Source organism: Schistocerca gregaria, chromosome 5 (genome assembly GCF_023897955.1).
Source record: "Schistocerca gregaria isolate iqSchGreg1 chromosome 5, iqSchGreg1.2, whole genome shotgun sequence".
NCBI classification, from domain to species: domain Eukaryota; kingdom Metazoa; phylum Arthropoda; class Insecta; order Orthoptera; family Acrididae; genus Schistocerca; species Schistocerca gregaria.
This window is the reverse complement of record NC_064924.1, coordinates 511680840-511697964: the sequence shown is the minus strand read 5'-3', so window position 1 is coordinate 511697964 and position 17125 is coordinate 511680840. Positions and strand designations below refer to the sequence as shown.

The 17125-nt window shown below is 39.2% G+C and overlaps 1 protein-coding gene across 2 annotated transcripts in view; it reads left to right on the top strand.

Annotated features, from left to right (window-relative positions):
• Positions 1-14487: 14487 nt before the first annotated feature.
• The window catches only part of LOC126272935 (uncharacterized), a 137062-nt gene continuing 134424 nt past the window's right edge, over positions 14488-17125 (top strand). Inside the window, exon 1 of one of the 2 annotated variants that reach the window (XM_049976233.1) lies at positions 14488-14822. The gene's annotated coding sequence lies outside the window, so the exon portion shown is untranslated. The remainder of the gene's footprint in view (positions 14823-17125) is intronic. The other variant, XM_049976234.1, reaches the window with a different exon arrangement.

Sequence of the window (17125 nt, the reverse complement as noted above, 5' to 3'; positions counted from 1 at the left end):
TCAGCCAGCCTAGTTGATATGTCTCTGCCTGACTGACCAATGTCAAATTTGTCACAATCAGAACAGCTGATGTTGTATACCCCACTGTTGGCGAATAACTGGATCTCGTCTTTGCTATAAAAACACACTGGGCTGTCGTGTTCCTGACATAGTAGAAACACCTATACTTGCAGTATTTCAGTGCTTTGGCTACAATCTGTGATACCTGACCTAGAAATGGTAGTGTACACCATTTCTTGCAGACAGTGGATGAGGAAGCAGGGGGGGGGGGGATAGAGGAGGGGTATAATTTTCCGTTTTTGTTTCCTGTGCAAGATGTGGTCGATAAGAACTGGATTGTAGCCACTGGCTGTGGCAATAAACTTTATTTTATCTAACTCTGCTTTAAAATCATCTCTGGACAGGGGAAGGGTATGAGACAGTGTATCATTGAGTGGACAGCTGTATGTTTGTGAGGTATGGTGTGTTGTGAGCAAGAAGGTATTAATGTGTCTGTAGTTGTTGTTTTTCTGTAAATTTTGAAACAATCTGTGTGTGCACTGATGTCAGTGGTGAAATCTATGATGTATATTGATTTCTTGCCAATCTCCATAGTGACCTGCATATTTTTATGTTGACTGTTTAGGTTTTTCAAGAATGTGTTGAGTTGTCTTGTAGTACCAGTCCACATACACAGGACAACATATACATATCTAAACGAGTATTTGACGTTTGCACTCAAAGGTTCTGTTTTTAGAAAATTTTGTTCAAAATTGTCCATAAATGTTTCATTTAACAGTGGACTAAGAGGGGAACCCATAGCTAAGCCATCTAATTGTTTATAAAACGTCCCTTGGAACTGGAAATAGTTCTGTGCGAGGCATGTCTGTGTGGCCAATGTCAAGTCATTCAATTCCACAGGCTTGACATTAGGCTTGTGCATCAGCACTGTCAAAATATCAATTCATTCTGCTACTGGTATGTTAGAAAACAAACTGCTGACATCAAAAGATACTAATTTATCACTGTGTGAGACAGATATACTTTTAAACTTGTGTACTAGGTCCACAGAGTTGAAATACAATGTTTTGGTTTGAATTTAGTCTTGCTCTTAATTAGTATGTCCAGTTTACTGACTAGTTTGTAAGATGGAGCTGTGAATGATGATACAGCTCAACGAATAGGAATATCTTGTTTATGAAGTTTAGGAAGCCCATACATTCTATGAGACACTGGATTCATATAAGTTGACAGTTTTGCTTTAAATTCAGAAAATATGCTTTTGCATGAAGTGATAGCATATTTAACATTCTCTTTGAACAATTTAGTAGGGTCTTTAGGAAGGACTTGGAAGCCTGTGGTATTCAGGAAATCATGAACTTTATCCACATAATCACATTTGTTCAAAAGCACAATACTGTTGCCTTTATCACATTTTGTGACAATGATACCTTGGTGTTGTAATTTCTGTTTTAAGGACTTGAGGGTGTGAAAGTGTGTTGTAATTTCTGTTTTAAGGACTTGAGGGTGTGAAAGTCAATAGACCATGGAATGTTATACACGAATTTGGTTTCGTTCTTTAATGCATTGTCAACTATATATTTTGCAGTGGTGTCTTTCGTTAGGGCATATTCAATATCAACATTCAGTTGTTTTTCTGATGGAAAGTGGGCAGGAGCATATTTAAAAACCTTTCTCAAGCACTTTTTGTTCGTTTGGAGACAGAACCAAGTTCGATAGGTCAATTACGCGTTGCGAAGAATTTTGTTTACAGTTTGAGGTTAAAGGTACACTCACCTTCCTAATCACAGATAATTTGTTGGTCAGCCGGGAAAATACGTCGTGAATAAGATCACTTACACTTTGACGAGCTTCTCGATTGAAAACGATGAGCTCACAGGGGTGTAACTTAGATGTGATTGCCATATGTACCACTTTTAAATGTGTACACACGTTGTCACGAACATGATTGCATTTCTTCCTTTATCCACGGGTATCTTGCGACGTAACCGGCTTTCTTTGGAGCGGCGGATGTTCCTCTTGGCTTTATGCAGTCGTATTATGGCGTAATTTTGCGTTGCAAACACTGTTTGTTAAACCAAAAGTGTCGTGTTGACTTTGCTTTTTGCCTCAGTAATCCACTATAAAAGACGGATAATTGTACTGTTGTGGTACATTTTATCATATTAACAGAATCTTCTGTCGGTTCTTGGTAGAACAACATTATAATAAATGAAAATTTGCTTTTGTTCTACAAAATTACTTTTACTGTTAACCGGTTTTCAGATTACGAGGCCATCTTCAGACATTTACTGAGTATTATCACCAAAGTATTTAAATGTTAGCAGACAACATTGGAAGAGAAGTAACACATCTAGACTGAAGTAGAAACATACAGCAAATAACATCTTTGCAATGCAAAAGTAAAAACTGAACAGTACATAAATAACAATGGAGTAGACAGGAAAATCATTAGCACAAAATAGGAATGGCATGCCTACACAACAGTTCTTTTAATAAACAAAACTAATAAAATAAAATAGTACTACACAAGGCTGTATCAGTTGGCGTGAAACATGGAGAGTGATACACAACCAATTATAAGAAGAGACAGTTATCAATGTAAATGAAGAGTGGCAATGTAATGGATATTGGCAACAAATCCATAAACTTCTTCGATCTCACCATTGACATGAGTACACACACATATTGTCTCGAAATTTACAGAAAAACAACTACTACAGACACATTAATACCTTCTTGCTCACAACACACCGTACCTCACAAACATACTGATTTTCACTCAATGGTAAACTGTGTCATACCTATCCCTATGTCCAGAGAGAATTTTAAAGCAGAATTAGATAAAATAAAGTTTATTGCCACAGCCAGTGGTTACAATCCAGTTCTTATTGACCACATCTCACACAGGAAACAAAAACGGAAAATTATACCCCTCCTCTATGCCCCACGTGCTTCCTCATCCACTGTCTGCAAGAAATGGTGTACACTACCATTTCTAGGTCAGGTATCACAGATTGTAGCCAAAGCACTGAAATCCTGCAAGTATAGGTTTTTCTACTATGTCAGGAACACGACAGCCCAGTGTGTTTTTTATAGCAAAGACAAGATCCAGTTATTAGCCAACAGTGGGGTATACAACATCAGCTGTTCTGATTGTGACAAATTTGACATTGGTCAGTCAGGCAGAGACGTATCAACTAGGCTGGCTGAACATGAACGCAACTGGAGGTTCCAGAATTCAGACTCAGCATTTGTTGAACATGTACTGAGTGAGGGTCACAACGACCAGCCTGTGTCCAATGTGCTTCACTTAGCAAACAAAGACTATAAACTCAACCTGCTGGAAGCCCTGGAAATTAACATACATCTTGCTCACAGTCCAGATCTCATCCTAAATGATGAGACACAGCTCAACACTTCCCCTCTCCTAAATTTCATACGATCATCTATGTTGTTCATTATTTCCCACACTCTCTCATCCTACATATTCCCATTTTCATGTATTCATTAATTTGTTTTGTTTTGTTGAAGTTGTCTTTGTATTCCACATAGACTGTAGTTTCAATAATTAACGCTTTCTTTTAACTGGTATTTGTATTACTGTCCATATTTAACATCCCTTGTAGTTGTCTCATCAAATACTGTTCATATTTTACTTTGCTCATTTATTTAATGAAAACTGGTACAAAGCCACTGCTTCGATTTTAATGTTAATGTTAAAATGCAGTACCACCACACTCTCAAACTGTAGGTTCCTTCAAACACCTCCATTTTCCTGCATTTACTTATTTCTGTTTATTATATTGATATTGCTTAAGTTCCTTATGTATTAACGTTTATAACTGCCTCTTCTTATAATTGGTTGTGTATTACACTCCATGTTTCACACCACCTAATGCAGTCTTGTCTAGTACTAATTTTATTTTATAAGTTTTGTTTATTAACAGCAACTGTTATGTAGGCATGCTATTCCTATTTTGTGCTGAAGGTTTTCCTGTCTACTTCATTGCTATTTATGTACTATTCAGTTTTTACTTTTTCATTGCAAAGATGTTAATTGTTGTATGTTTTTATTTCAGTCTAGATGTGTTACTTCTCTTCCAGTGTTGTCTGCTACCATCTAGCTTCTTTGATGTTGTTGTTGTTGTTGTTGTTGTTGTCTTCAGTTCTGAGACTGGTTTGATGCAGCTCTCCATGCTACTCTATCCTGTGCAAGCCGCTTCATCTCCCAGTACCTACTGCAACCTACATCCTTCTGAACCTGCTTAGTGTATTCATCTCTTGGTCTCCCTCTACGATTTTTACTCTCCACGCTGCCCTCCAATGCTAAATTTGTGATCCATTGATGCCTCAAAACATGTCCTACCAACCGATCTCTTCTTCTAGTCAAGTTGTCCCACAAACTTCTCCCCAATCCTATTCAATACCTCCTCTTTAGTTACGTGATCTACCCATCTAATCTTCAGCATTCTTCTGTAGCACCACATTTCGAAAGCTTCTATTCTCTTCTTGTCCAAACTAGTTATCGTCCATGTTTCACTTCCATATATGGATACACTCCATACAAATACTTTCAGAAACGACTTCCTGATACATAAAGCTATATTCCATGTTAACAAATTTCTCTTCTTCAGAAACGCTTTCCTTGCCATTGCCAGTCTACATTTTATATCCTCTCTACTTCGACCATCATCAGTTATTTTACTTCCTAAATAGCAAAACTCTTTTACTACTTTAGGTGTCTCATTTCCTAATCTAATTCCCTCAGCATCACCCAATTTAATTTGACTACATTCCATTATCCTAGTGTTGCTTTTTGTTGATGTTCATCTTATATCCTCTTTTCAAGATACTATCCATTCCGTTCAACTGCTCTTCCAAGTCCTTTGCAGTCTCTGATAGAATTATAATGTCATCGGTGAACCTCAAAGTTTTTATTTCTTCTCCATGAATTTTAATACCTCCTCCAAATTTTTCTTTTGTTTCCTTTACTGCTTGCTCAATATACAGATTGAATAACTTCGGGGAGAGGTTACAACACTGTCTCACTCCTTTCCCAACCACTGCTTCCATTTCATGCCCCTCGACTCTAATAATTACCATCTGGTTTCTGTATAAATTGTAAATAGCCTTTCGCTCCCTGTATTTTACCCCTGACACCTTCAGAATTTGAAAGAGAGTATTCTAGTCAACATTGTCAAAAGCTTTCTCTAAGTCTACAAATGCTAGAACCGTAGGTTTGCCTTTTCTTAATCTTTCTTCTAAGATAAGTAGTAAGGTCAGTATTGCCTCACGTGTTCCAACATTTCTACGGAATCCAAGTGATCCTCCCCGAGGTCCGCATCTACCAGTTTTTCCATTCGTCTGTAAAGAATTCGCGTTAGTATTTTGCAGCTGTGACTTATTAAACTGATAGTTCGGTAATTTTCACATCTGTCAGCAACTGCTTTCTTTGGGATTGGAATTATTATATTCTCCTTTAAGTCTGAGGGTATTTCACCTGTCTCATACATCTTGCTCACCAGCTGGTAGAGTTTTGTCATGACTGGATCTCCCAAGGCCGTCAGTAGTTCTAATGGAATCTTTTCTACTCCGGGGGCCTTGTTTCGACTCAGGTCTTTCAGTGCTCTGTCAAACTCTTCACGCAATATCTTACCTCCCATTTCGTCTTCATCTACATCCTCCTCCATTTCCATAATATTGTCCTCAAGCACATCGCCCTTGTATAGGCCCTCTAGATACTCCTTCCACCTTTCTGCTGTCCCTTCTTTGCTTAGAACTGGGTTGGCATCTGAGCTCTTGATATTCATACACGTGGTTCTCTTCTCTCCAAAGGTCTCTTTAATTTTCATGTAGGCAGTATCTATCTTACCCCTAGTGAGATAAGCTTCTACATCCTTACATTTGTCCTCTAGCCATCCCTGCTTAGCCATTTTGCACTTCCTGTCGATCTCATTTTTTAGATGTATGTATTCCTTTTTGCCTGCTTCATTTACTGCATTTTTATATATTCTCCTTTCATCAATTTAATTCAATATTTCTTCTGTTACTCAAGGATTTCTAGCAGCTCTCGTCTTTTTTACCTACTTTATCCTCTGCTGCCTTCACTACTTCATCCCTCAGTGCTACCCATTCTTCTTCTAATGTGTTTCTTTACCCCATTGCTGTCAATTGTTCCCTTATGCTCTCCTTGAAACTCTGTACAACCTCTGGTTCTTTCAGCTTATCCAGATCCCATGTTCTTAAGTTCCCACGTTTTTGCAGTTTCTTCAGTTTTAACCTACAGGTCATAACCAACAGATTGTGGTCAGAGTCCACATCTGCCCCTGGAAATGTCCTACAATTTAAAACCTGATTCCTAAATCTCTGTCTTACCATTATATAATCTATCTGATACCTTTTAGTATCTCCAGGATTCTTCCATGTACACAACCTTCTTTTATGATTCTGGAACCAAGTGTTAGCTATGATTAAGTTATGCTCTGTGCAAAATTCTACCAGACGGCTTCCTCTTTCATTTCTTAGCCCAAATCCATAATCACCTACTATGTTTGTTTCTCTCCCTTTTCCTACTGACGAATTCCAGTCACCCATGACTATTAAATTTTCATCTCCCTTCACTACTGGAATATTTTTTTTTATCTCATCATACATTTCATCAATTTCTTCATCATCTGCAGAGCTAGTTGGCATATAAACTTGTACTACTGTAGTAGGCATGGGCTTTGTGTCTATCTTGGCCACAATAATGCGTTCACTATGCTGTTTGTAGTAGCTTACCCGCACTCTTATTTTTTAATTCATTATTAAACCTACTCCTGCATTACCCCTATTTGATTTTGTATTTATAACCCTGTATTCACCTGACCAAAAGCCTAGTTCCTCCTGCCACCGAACTTCACTATATCTAACTTTGATCTATCCATTTCCCTTTCTAAATTTTCTAACCTACCTGCCCGATTAAGGGATCTGACATTCCACGCTCCGATCCGTAGAACGCCAGTTTTCTTTCTCCTGATAACGACATCCTCCTGAGTAGTCCCCGCCCGGAGATCCGAATGGGGGACTATTTTACCTCCGGAATATTTTACCCAAGAGGACGCCATCATCATTTAATCATACAGTAAAGCTGCATGTCCTCGGGAAAAATTACGGCTGTAGTTTCCCCTTACTTTCAGCCGTTCGCAGTACCAGCACAGCAAGGCCGTTTTGGTTAATGTTGCAAGGCCAAATCAGTAAATTATCCAGACTGTTGCCCCTGCAACTACTGAAAAGGCTGCTGCCCCTCTTCAGGAACCACATGTTTGTCTGGCCTCTCAACAGATACCCCTCCGTTGTGGTTGCACCTACGGTACGGCCATCTGTATCGCTGAGGCACGCAAGCCTCCCCACCAACGGCAAGGTCCATGGTTCATGGGGTTCATGATGACAGTCGACAGTAAATGTCTGAAGATGGCCTTGTAGGCCGAAAACCGGTTAACAATAAAAGTAATAATTCAAGAGAAAATCAATTTTGTGCTTCTCATTATTATTAGATAGCGTATTATTTCTCATGGTAGTACTGCAAACGTCCAGTCGGCAGACAGGTGTGTGATATCAAACGTTAACAAATTACAAACGCACTGCTCAGTCAAGTTGTCGTATACCCTGTAAATTCGAGTTTATGATTTTTTTACCCATATAATTTTGACCCTTAAAATTTCCGCAAAGTAATGAAGATAGATTATCAAAATCACTTTTGCTGATAAGAGGGAACTAGTTTTCCAGATATCATTTATACTTATATTAGAATTTGACTTTCCTTTTTTTGAAGTTCTCTCACTTATTAGGCAACATACAATTTGACACTATTGTGTATCACTTAAAAACAATTTTGGTGATGAAAGAAAGCGATTTTTTCCGTCTAATAGTTAAATTTTTACACGTACTCCCCCAAGAATTGTCTACAAGGTGGTTGAGAATGAGATAATTATTATAGCATCTCTGACAGTACCTAACTGTTACTGCCAGTGTATTTCTCTGCTAAGTAGTATACCATGCGAGCAAACAAGTGGTGTCCTACTGGTGGTTAATCTTACTTTAGGTACTTCTGCTGTGCGCCGCTCTGTTTAGAAACAATGACTCAATGTGGGGACAGGGTCGAGTTGCAGACATCTGCTTTCACGCACCACAGCTAATTCACTGTACATAACAACTTGTAGCTGCGATCCTGCAGTCAAGTAGTCTATGCATTTGTCAGAATTGCGAGTAAAGTACACAGACATACAAAATAAAATTGAAATTATGAATTTAATAACCGAGATTTTTGTAACTTACGTAATTGATGTAGTTGAAAGAGAATTCTGTTTACTAACGTATATTCAAGAAACGAAATCTCAAACAAATTCTAAGTTAAAGTTAAAATAAACCCAGAAAATACCCTAATCAGATCAGTAAAGCTACACTGAGTAGTCATCAAAGATACTCTAAAGGTATATCCATTTGGTAATCGCAATAAACGAAATATTCGCCAGAAAAGAAAGATAAATATAATACAAATTCAGTCAGGTGAAACACAGTCACCAATACACTCCAACGAGGGAATACACAAAATACAGCGTGAAGGCTGCGGTAAATTCTAAATAGCTCAGGTGCGTAGGTACCTCACTATTTGGACCGAGAATACGTTTGAGACAGCGACACCAATCCATCTACTTTTCTCCACAACCTAGAAACCTTATAGCACACAGATAATAAAGAACTAGCTATCCAAATTATAAACAGGACACGGAAAGAAAAAGAAATATTAATAAACATTCTGGAAGACTGTATCTATGTACATACACATAAATACCTGTAGAAAATACTAAATGGGCAAATAATGTATAAAAACTTTATTAAAATTATCCATCAGGATAAAGAGTTGATATAAAAAATCGAATAATACGAGACAGCCAGAGATTACAGTTTACCAAAGTTTACCACAGGAAATACATTCGACAAAAACAATACTTCAACCACACAACATCGCTGGAAGACTTAGCAACAAGCAGACAGAAAGGCACACTTATGAAAATTTTTAGCTAAAGATGTCTTATTTGATACAGTTTCTACATGGTGTGCTCAACAGCAGCATCAAAGGATACTTGTTTATGAACAGTTAACAGCATACCATATTTTAATTAATTGTTACCTATGGACTCTGGAGAAATGCACTGAGATGAATTATCATAAGCAGTAGCTTTAACCAGGATTGTGACATACATAAGAGGTATTCAAGAGCATAAGAACGATAGTATAGCAAGCATAGATAATGAAATATTGGTGGCAGGATCTTATCATACCATTATCACTGTCCACTGTCAATTGTCAGTGGAAGTTTCTGATAGATAATCAGTAAATAAAACTGGAAAAAGATAAGACGGTTTTAGTATAATAGTAATTCATAGTATACTAGCAGGGGTGAGCAGTTTTGCCCAGAGAGCCGGCCGGAGTGGCCGAGCGGTTCTAGGTGCTACAGTCTGGAACTGTGCGATCGCTACAGTCGCAGGTTCGAATCTTGGCTCGGGCATGGATGTGTGTGATATCCTTAGGTTAGTTAGGTTTAAGTAGTTCTACGTTGTAGGGGACTGATGACCTTAGAAGTTAAGTCCCATGGTGTTCAGAGCCATTTGAACCATTTCTGCCCAGGAAGTTAATATGGGATTGTGTGGTAGCTGGAATACATGGATAAACTTTAAAGCAGAAGAGGTAAAAAATTATTGAGAACATATTGTATCTATTTACGATACTTAGTAAACTACAAGTGGTAAAAGTATTTATTGAAAACATATTCTAACTATTTACAATAATTGTTTATAAAACACTTTTCATTTTATCTGGAGTATATATGAACAAATTTTTCGAGTTTGTGCTCAAGAAAGGGAATAAGGCAATGTCATGTGGATGAGATTTCGTCACGTGCATCTCTCCCATGAAAGTGTCTGAGTTAAGAGCCACTGCTGAATAGTGGGTTATAGTATTTGACAGTTGTAGCATCGTGCTTTAGTGTTTACTTCGTAGATTCTTATTTAAATTGCGTGTGAGTTTCGTATAGGAGGTGCAATTTCGAGTTTTAGCTACTGTAATCGTAAATTCAGCAGATTGTAGCGCAGTCGTTAGGCATTTGTACAGGTTAGTTGATACATTCTTTGCGTGTTCTGTTTGCGTTATCTAGGCACGGACTCGTGTTTCGGTAACTGTCGTTAAACATCAATTACAATGGACAGGGACTGCGATTGCTGTGTTCAGATGAGGGCTGACTTGGCATCCCTTCGCTCACAGCTGCAGTCGGCGCTGACTTCGGTCGCGCAGCTTGAGGCTGTTGCCATTGGGCACCACTGTGGGGAGCCGGACTCGGGTATCACGGGGATGTCAACCTCGTCCCGTCTGTCCCCAGATCGGTCTGCCGCTGTGGTTGCCCCGGTTGCTGCCCGCAGTGGGGCTGAGCCCTCGCCTGTGGTTGATTGGGAGGTCGTTCCAAGGCGTGGCAAGCAGCGAAAGGCGTCCCCGGAGGCTGATCAGAAAGCCTCCCCGGTGCGTCTGACAAACCGATTTCAGGCACTGTCTCTGGCTGAGCCAGATGCAGCTGCCTGCCCTGATCATTCTCAGCCTTCAAGGTCCGGGCAATCGCAGAGGGTGGGCTTACTGGTAGTTGGGAGCTCCAGTGGTTCGATGAACCCTCTGCCAAGCACTTAAATGTGAATTGCAGAGTAGTCATGTAGATGTAGATGTAGAAGATTTTTTTGAGTATTCTAGAGCCTAGGGACGAATATATATCGCAACAAGTATCTCTGAGTATTTTATTGACTTCATTCTAGAACAAACAATTTTATTGACGTAATTTTTAGACATAAATTGGCAAAAGTAATATATATGAGATAGAATTAGAGAGACAGAGCTGTTAACATTTAGCACCTCTTTCTACTTTTTGACAACTCTGTAGTGTTGTAAGAAAGGAGGGACGATAAAAGTTTAATTCCTCATCGACGACAACGTCATTAGAAATGGAGCACAGGGATGGATCAGAAAGTCAGTTGGGCGTATTCTCTTGAAAGGAGTACTCTTACAATTTACCTTCAGCAATTTGGGGAAAACCAGCTAAACCTAAATCTGAAAGTTCGGACGGAGTTTGAAACTGCCAGCCTTTCAAACCCAGTACCTCAACCGGTGCACCTTGGATTCGACTCCACGACACAAAGGTAGCGTTAGGGAATCATCTAAACCATGAGAAAACATACAGCTTACGGTCTGAGCTGGGTTAAAACCGTCAGTATATCACGCTATGGCATTGATCAGATAACATTTTTTGGTGGAGAGAGGAGAGGTTACAGGGGGAAGGGGGTGTGGACCACTAGGCAATTTTCTAGGATAGCCTACGGCTGGGTGTCTGAGGTATGACTTTTGAGGTTGAGCTTTATTGAGGTTCTAATATGTATACCACAAAGGTCTGTATCGACCTTGACTAAAATCATAGTAACTATTAGCACAACTTATATTATTAGGCATAAACACACATTCTTGGTACGCATCCCTAAATTGTCCAATCAACTGCTCCATGTTAGGTTTCTAGTACCAAAATTCTTCCACTACAATAACAGCTGCTGAAGAATTAATTTTGTTTCCATAAAATGTCTTTACAAGAATATAAATTCATGCATCCATATCAGTCACCAGGAAAGCAAGCCGGAGATTGACAGGGTAGTGTCTGAAATGATCCCAATTTTTGTGAGAAAATAACGCCAACATGAGCTTCAATAATACGGTTTTATTTAAAACGTTATATTACCCTTCCTCTTACAAAACGTTAGTGTTACAATACCAGTTGACCAGTTGAATTAAATTATTTCTCTCATGGACAACCTGCAGTCAACATATTTATTGTGGGGGCTGTAGACGCAGAGAAAGCCTCATTGGGCGCCATACATTTCATCTCCAAAGTGTCTGTACACGCCTATGAGAAGTCGTGATTTGTGAATTTTTTTTTTCCGCACACATAACCAAAATTTTTCTTATCGATTTTCGTCGTTCTCTGAAAGAACTCTGAAATACATTTCATGACAGATGGCGACAGTTTATTTATTTAGTTCCGCTCTTGAAGTTTTTGGTTATTAACGTTTTTAAAACTAAAGGACAAATCCATTTTCCTGCCAGGTCATTGTACTATTATCGACACTTATACCACTATTAGTTTCTGTCGGCTGTTTCCCATTTTCAAGTGCTTAGTGCTCTTATAACATTACTGGCTAATACTAAATTAGTGATAAGCCGACAACGTAATTCCTGTGAAAGGGCTTTTACTTTGTGATCGTGATGGCGTATAACGGTAGGGTATTGAACTAATTTTGTTGCCCTGAAGATTTCTACTGAATGTAAGCAATAGCAAGATAAATGGAAATCGAACCAATGTTCGATTGGTAATCAAGTGAATAATAATTACTTATAAAGAAACGGTCGCCTGCCTAATTAGGCGAACTTGCACCAAATGCTAGCATGGTTCATAAAGTAATTTAACTATTGGGGTTTGCTTTACTTGATACTGAACTTTCGTTTTGCTGGTAAGATACAAGACAGCAGCACAATCTAGCAGCTAGTGTTTCAGTGATATGACTTGAACTACAGAGGAGGAGTTTCAATGTTTTCACTTAACACTTACTATCTGTAGAATACAGTAGGAAGATAACAATAATTGTAGGTAAACGATTGCTAACCGTGGAGCACTACTAACTTGGACAAGAGGTTCATTGATTACCTCTACCACTATTGAAATAGCTATGAAATAATTCTATCTTCTGTACTGGTTATTATTTGAATTATGAAGGAACTTTCACTTCCTTATATTATTTAGCTCAAGTGGAACATGCGATACCTGTATCTGGTACTGTTTGAATATTTGTAGCCAGTTGCTTATTCTTCCTTCTTGTTATTGCATTATGAAATTTATATCTGGCCGAACTATTAGCATGTGGACCGAGAAACTGATTTACCTGTAGATTGAGATAGTGGATGAACACTTCAGTCACAACACAATGTGAGAAACACTGTTAACTAAATAACAGAAGTTTTAAACACTATTATTTCAAGAAGGAAAATCTTTGAACTGAATACTTTGACTGTCCACTAATGAAAAATCCATGGATTATTTCAAAACTTACGCTTCATAAATTATTATGTATTTTTCAACTCCACTAAGATTCTGAAGACTAGTGCTTACTCTGCCTTTGCTCACCGTTTCCTGCTGTCGTTCTCAAAGATAGATGTCTATCACCCACAAGCATCGGTCGCTCTCGTTCGATGCTCTCTGGGATTCTGCGTCTTCACCGGAACCTAGCTCATCCTCGACGCCGTGCTTTCGGTCTCTAATGCGTTTAAACCACACAAGTACACACTTTATAGGTACAGCTTGAACACCGTACTCTTTCACTAGCATTCCTTGAGTCTCCGCTGCCGTTTTCTCTAATTTGAAACCTAACTTCATGTTAACTCGTTGCTCCATTTTGCAATGACACGACTGCGACGGAAGTTTGCTGATGAAAGGCGGCTGACTTTGAGAATAACAGCAGAAGAGCTAAAGAAAAGCAAAGTTGGTGTAAGTACTATTGTTCACGAACATTCGCAGACATTTCGGTTTTCAACAACGCGCGACCACGACACTTCGAACTATTACGCAACAAGTGTTTCTTGACAATTTCCAACAACTTTACACACTGTTGTCAGAAGTGTGTTGTAGCTGACGGTGATTGCTGTGAAGTTCAGTAAATGTACTTCGTTTGTAACTCTGGGTTCCTTTATTTCCTGAGACCATTCACCGAACTTTTCAGCCGCATTTTGTACATCTCCATTCTATTCGTTTCAAGGAGTACTTAGAAATTCAAAGTAAACTTGAATAGTTCTCGCTGGAGCGTATAACACAGTTAATCTATTAAAGAAAGCGTTATCAAAAATCGTGTTTGTTTGGATCAGACTACGTAGGGCAGCGGTTTTCGTAGTTTCGTTACGTGGTTTCTATCTAACACTACGTTCACATGCGAGACATCTTCCGAAAGACGAAAAACGAAATTCGGAAACAGTTTTTCGTTATGGTGTTCACGTGTCAAGGTCTGAAGCTGATTTGCTAGCCCAGTTGAATATGGCGCCTGAAAAAAAAAAAAAATAAAACATCTGTTACATATCTGATTTAGTTTGCACAATCGCTATTTCTCTTCAATTAGACAAAGTGTAAACAGCTCCAGTCTAATATTTCAACTTACCCTTCACTGTACAAAAAGCCAGTCCGTCCATATTAGCAGAAAAATTTTAAAACAAAACAAAGGATAATAGCCCTAACAAGATTCAAAATGGATTGCGTTTACATGCGAGAGTGAATTGATTGAGGAATTGGAAAACCGACAACTAAAAGTGGGTTTCCAGAGTCGACTCTCAAGTGTTTACATGACCATCCATAAGCTTTATTGCAAAAATCGGTTTACTAAATCCGGTTTGTGAAGTCGCATGTAAACGGGATGAAAGACCAGGAATTTATCGCAGAAACTCGAATACATCGACATGTTTCGCGATCGATACGTCTCCGTAGGATTTGAGGAACATTGGTGTGTTAGTGCAGTGCGGCCGCGTGGGAAGGCACATTCCTGCGAGGTAATAATAGGACTGTTTACAGGAGAGAATGTTTGTTCAGTAGTGGAAGTGAACAAACTGGAGTGGCTGCTATTAACCGCCCGTTGCACGGATGCAGAACTCTGATTCCGCAGAAACGAATCGTCGCTTTGGACCTGATTCCGATTTTCTGTAGAGACGGTCCAGACGTAAGTAAAGACTGTTGTCGGTTGGGGAAAGGAGAATATTTCTGGTGTGGTGCAGTAGATCTTTATATGTTAAAGTATTTATCCTTCATTCAAAGTGTGTGTTAGCATCGGTTCAATGTTGTGTGTGTGTGTGTGTGTGTGTGTGTGTGTGTGTGTGTGTGTGTGTGTGTGTGTGTGTGTGTGTGTGTGTGTGTGTGTGTGTGTTAAATATGAATATCCTCCGTAGTAATAGCACAAGGAACGCTAACAAGCTGTGAAAATTATTAAGGCCCGATGTATCTTGCGAATGTGATTATACCCAATTGAGTATCTTGTGCTACCTGTTGTCCCATATCATAATTTTTCCAAGTATCTCCCGTATCTGGCTGAGATAATTCGTTTCAAGTTTTCAGTTGAGACCCGGATCGGTACGCATTTCTAAGTCGAAATAAGTTAACAGTGCTTAATCACAAATGTCGCAGAGTTTTGCATTTTGTAGATCAACTGATGGTTGTCGCGGCTGTTTTCGAAAGCCAACGCAATTGTATGTGGTAGTGTTAAGTTTCGTAAATAAGTTGTTTGATTTGTGTACGAAACTGACTCCTGTCGTTCAAGTAATGTCGTTCTTAGCGCTGGAGAGTGGCTGGGTACTGAAGTGGGTGTCGAATTCAGTGTCTTAGGTCCTGGATTCAGTATCCAGTGGAGCCTGGGTTATAATTTCAAGTACTGCAGACGACTTGTTAAAGTAAAAATCAGTATGTTGTGTCCTGGCTGGGAGGTAAAGTGAACTGTGTGTAAGCATGTAAGTGGCTCAGTAATTAACTTAACGGGAAGGCGAGGTCACATTGCATGCTAATGTACCATTCGTATTAAAGCACTGCTGTCCTGAAAGGAACCTACAGCTTCAGTAGCGAAATGTAGGCCGATGTTCATTATTAAAATCTCTACCTACACTTTCACCCTCGTCTATACAAAACCTTTCCCAATCGCACAGGGTACTTCAGGAATAGCTATAACTTCCCCTTTTCCTTTACATTGCTGTGTCGGAGGACTTTCGTTGGGTTTGAGACCAAATCTCTCTTGATACTTTGTTTCTTAACCTTTGTATGAATGTTTTTTTAAAGACTGTCGTGGCCGTCGTATGGAGACGGGTCTAGTGAAAATGAGGTGACCATGTATATTTTTTTATGGGCCTCGTCATATTGTGTGTATTTTCAGATTTCTTTATACGTTTTTATAATATGTCGTTTCTTTAGTGGACTGTGAGATGTTTTGCTATACTAGTGTAGGTCTATTTGACATAATGCAGTGAAGTAGAGGATACTTGGGACTGTTCTTTAGTGGACCTACGTATGAATTTGTAAGGTTGCGATGAATGTAGTGAAGCGTACTCGAAGGTCTAAGTTGTGTTGGGAGGCAGCAGTCTGCCTTTGAGATAGCGAAGGGAGCTAATGTCATAACAGCCTTTTGCATATATGTACATTGAGCTCTCGATATATACATTTGACCCTCATAACAGCTGTTTTCCCGCTGTTCCTAATCTCTCAGAGGCGTTAATTAGCATATTCGCCTCGAAAACCAGTTTCCAGAGGTCACGTTAGTTCGAAGAATTCTTTTGCCAATGCATTCTTGTTATTTATAGCGTCCACAGTTCGTGACGTCTTTGGTCTATCGGCACATTAAGGTTGACATGTACCGCCCAGACATTCTACTGCACAAGAAAACTATTTACGAGTTACTTACGTGAAATTCTTACGGATTCGTACAGTACTTCGACAAATGAGCTGTGACGACACATGAATATTGTCGGTTATAGTGCTCGATGTGTTTTTTAAAATATACCGCTGTTAGATTCTTTTCTAACTAGGGTTCCTGTTTCTCCGTCGCTTGCCCCTTCTCTCTGGAGTAAGTGGCGTTGTCTAAAACATGAAAGATTCGCGCACCGTGTCAATAACGTAACAAATAAAACCAGTGGATCAGTGCTTTTTAGCTCCCACTTCCTAAACTCTCGAAACGTTGACTTTGTTAAAATCAATATTAAATATTTCTCGGAATATGTAGATGCAACTTACGGAAATGGGTAGAGATTTGATACCAAAGAGAACGTATGAAAAGTCTGTCTGCTACAGTTACGTGACTAACAATTTTTTCTTTTTTACCTGCCTAGATTGTGTTAAGGTCGCGTCACGTGAGATAAGCAAATATTAGTTACTAAGTGCGCGTTCATCAGTACCTCAGTGGCGAGTGTTGACAGCACTGCAGTAAGAAACACGCATGGCCTTAGTCTACCGATCGCTTCAGTGGCGAAAGCACTCGATCGCATT